Source organism: Phaseolus vulgaris, chromosome 9 (genome assembly GCF_051622355.1).
Source record: "Phaseolus vulgaris cultivar YP4 chromosome 9, ASM5162235v1, whole genome shotgun sequence".
Classification (NCBI taxonomy): Eukaryota; Viridiplantae; Streptophyta; class Magnoliopsida; order Fabales; family Fabaceae; genus Phaseolus; species Phaseolus vulgaris.
Genome location: NC_143506.1, coordinates 26,545,562 through 26,550,033, shown reverse-complemented (window position 1 = coordinate 26,550,033; position 4,472 = coordinate 26,545,562).

The following is a 4,472-nucleotide window of genomic DNA, read 5'->3' as shown; positions in this document are numbered from 1 at the left end:
AGTAGAAAAGTGAAAAAATTGATTATTTTATTTAAAACATTTATCAGAATCAATTTTAAATGGAGATAATTTTTTAATTTTTTCTCTTTTTTCTCAAATCTCTTAAAACACAATAATATATCTCTCATGTAAATACACATAAATTTATATTTAAATAAATATATATATAATAATAATAAAAATAAGAACTAAAAAAATTTGTATTTCACATTTTAAAAGATACACTGCCAAAAGCTAATGTTTACCACAGAAATGGAAACAAATTGTTGCTGAAAATGATACTGGAAAACGGTTTGTTTTTTTCCCAAGATACCTCTTTATGCAGATAACTCACTCAAAAAAAAAATAAAAATATACCACTTCATTCCTATTATTCTAAACTCTACTGTCTTGAATTAAAAAATAAAAATTAACTTTACTAGTCATATTATTTTAGTGAGCGTCTATGTTTAAACCAGTTTTTTTTAAAAAAATAATAGAAAAAGAATTATAAGTTAAAATTAATATATTTATTTGCTTTTTTTTTATCAACAAATAATGAATTGAATTAGCTGCTCTTTTATATACCATTTTTTTTAAATAACTTCATTTTTATAAGTTAATTTTAATTTATATAAATACAAAGTTCATTTTCTTTATATTTCTCTGATGTAATAGTCCTTAATAAAAAAATCATCTGAAAAAACCTTAAAAATAATATTATAATACTATAAAGGCAAGGTTAATGATGGGAATTAGTTTTTATAATATATAATAAATTAGGATTTGAATTTATACCAAAAGAGGTATAATATTCAATGTGACTATAGATTGAGTAAGATTATCTTTAAAAAAATACATCTAAAAAACTTGAGAAAACACACACACACACACATATATATATATATATATATATATATAAATAAATAAATAAAGAGAGAGAGTAACTGCATACGACTAAACTAAAATAATTATTACAAACTTCATTTTGTAATTTTTCTTAACAAATTTATTAGTTCTAGTTCATTATTTATAATCAACTTTTAGTACAGTTTATATGATCAACACTAAATTTTTTTTATATTTTTATTAAACATTATAAATATGTGTATTTTTATTAATAAGTAATGATTAAATAATTTCAAATTAATTAATAGGAATGAAAACAACACTAAAAAAAAGCATTAAATAGAAAATAGTTTTAGATACAAAAATATTTAGTTACTATATTTACTAAATTAAATGCTAATTTATAAACTAAAAAATTGTTGGTATCTAAAGAAGTTTTTATTATTAATAAAAATTTATAAACTAGTTTCTAAATTGATATATAATATCTTACAATTAATTAGATACCAATTTATAAACTAGTTTTTATATTGGTATCTAATTACCTATAACCTATCATATATTAATTTAGAAACCAGTTTATAAATTTTTATTAATAATAGAAACTATTTTAGACATCACAAAAGGAAATCATTAAATATAATCGAATTTTGGAGAAATTATATTAACTAAATTATATGTTTTAGAGACTACAAAGTTGTATTTCAAGAAATTCCTATCATTGTTTAAAAGTTCTAAATTGATATCTAAAAAGATACATAGGTTTTAGCTACTAACTATTTTAGATTCTATATTAGTAACTAAAACCTTTGTAACTAATTAAATAACAATTTAAAAACTATTTATGAATAATAGAAATTATTTTAGATATAAATACTATTTTTAGTCTCTAAAATAATATCTAATTTAATGAAATCAATTATTTTTGTCTCTAAAATTAATTTATATTTAATATTTTTTCATAATAAAATATTAATAATTTTTTAATTTATAAAATAATATTTAATTTAGTTAATATATTAACTAATTATATTTTATTTTTAAAACTATTTTTATTTAATGATTCTAGATATAAGACAAAATTTTTTTGTCAATATAATATGTTTGTCGGTAAATTTATCAATGCAAAATATTCTTTTTTGATAAATTTATCAACGAAATTTTCTGTCGGTAATTATTAATAATATTAATTATTATTATTAATATTTTAAAAATATTATTTATAGTTAAAAAATTATATTATTATTTACACTTATTACAATGACTTCAACTTCATAAGTAATCACTAGAAAGAAATTATTTTGTTGTTATATTTTAATTATTATTATTATTATTGTTATTATTAATAATAATATTAATATAATAATAGTAACTCATAAATAATAATAATATATTAATAATAATAATAATATTGTTAATATAATACTAATAATATTATTATTAATATTAGTAATATGAGTAATATTCATAGTAATATTAATACTAATAATATTAATTTTATTATTTACAAAATTAACAATAATGACAATAAATATACTAATATTGAAAGTATTAATAATAAATTACAATAATATTAATAAAATATTATTATTATTTTTAATAATAATAATAACCTAATAAGAGTCATTATAAAATCATCAGGACTTCCAACTCTCCTACCGTGTGTTCAATTATGTTTTGTAGCAAAATAACTTTTTACTTTTATTAAATTTAACGTTCAGCTACCGATAAATATTGATTTGTGATTAATTTTTTTTAATTTTCAGATCTGTTAATATTTACTGACAAATAAAAATTTATTATTAATGAACATAAATCCATCAATAATTCAATATTTTTTATAATAATTTTTGTTATATAATAGAAAAAATTATTTATTTTTATTAAGATTCGTGAATATGTTACAAATGACTTATCTTAAGATTTGAGACAGTAATAATTGCTAAACTTCACTGTTTTATTTTTAATGAATAAGTGTTATTTATAATGGTCTCTATAATTAAAACTGTCGCTAATAATAATAATATTAGTAATATGAAGTCAATTTAAATTAAAAAAAATAAATTGTATTAATTTAAATCAGTTAGGAAACCAAAATCCAAAGTGCTCCACATGGTAAATTTAGGAATGAAATTGAACTATTTAGTAAGGCGAAATAAAAAATAATAATTAAAAAAGTAATTATATCATATTCATACTTATTTTTATTTCTCAACACACTACCTTATTATACTTTTGAGTCAACCTAAAAGTGATGTGGAAAAAAACTACAGTTTATACTCTCCAAAATAAATCATGACATTATAAGAAAATAATAAACTAGAGTTGGGAAATAACGGATGTAGAGAGAAGTGTCGTGGCAATGCAATACTTACACAAAAGAGATGTTAAATATTATAATATTTTATATTTAGCCTGAGTATAATCCATATAAATAGAAGAAAAAAAAAATCAATAGTGTCAGTTTGGATGACGTAAAAAATAATTATTTTTTAATCTTGAATTAAAAGTTTGTTCGACACAAGAAAAATAAAAATAAATTAAAATGGATTTGACCCATGTTTAAACTGACGATACATAAAATTATTAAAAAAATGTTGAAATTTGGAGGAAATTAGTGGGTACCTGAATATATTCAAACCATGAAAATTTCAATTTCAATTCATCAATCAATTTCAAATCATCCAATTTTTCATTTCAAACCAATAGCTATCAATGAATTCCATCCTTCATAAAAAAATCAATTGAATTTAAAATCTTAATTGTAATACAAAATCCAATAAATATTTCAATTCAAAATCCAAATTTAAGTATAAAATCACGTGCTCATACTATTTACTATTCGAATTCATGTAATTGTAATGAAAAGCAGTATGAAGCAACAATTAACTAAAATTAACTAAAATGTACAATTACATTAGCAGTTCTAAAAGTGTAATTATGTATAAAATTTAATTCAAAGTAAAAATAGAAAATGTATGAAAAGTAATAATGTACTGATAGGGTAAAACCGAGAGGTTCATGCCGAGAACTACATAGCATAACAATTAAGATGATTAAGTTAAAACCGAGAGGTTTTGACCGAAAGTGATAAAGACAAGAATAAAACAAATATAAAAGTTGTAAAAGCCCAATTAGATAAAAACTTACAAGAGGGGTGCACAAATAATAAAAAAGGTGCAGAAAGAAAGCCCAAGAGTAAAGGGAAAGCCCATTAAAGAAACTCTATAAATAGGAGTTCAGAGATAGAAAGAGGTAAGAGTGATTTTATCTGATAAACGTTAAACCTTTTCTTACTTTGGCATCGGAGCGACTTGCAGGTACCCCCCACCTGTTGTGAGGAGAAGCCGAGAGGAGAAGCCGAGAGCATCAGCCGAGAGCACCAGCCGAGAGTACCAGCCGAAAGCACCAGCCGATAGCACCAGCCGAGAGGAGAAGCCGAGAGCACCGTCAAGGAGAGAAGTACCCGGCCCAAGACAGTATTCAGCCCAAGATTGAAGGATTAGTCTTGATTAACCCGTTTCAAGTGTTCTTGGTCCTTGTTGTAAGAACATTTTGGCGCCCACCGTGGGGCCGAGGGTCAATTGAGAAGGGTTAAAGACAAGATGAGTCAAGGAGGAGAACAAGGTGGAGATCGGGAAGAC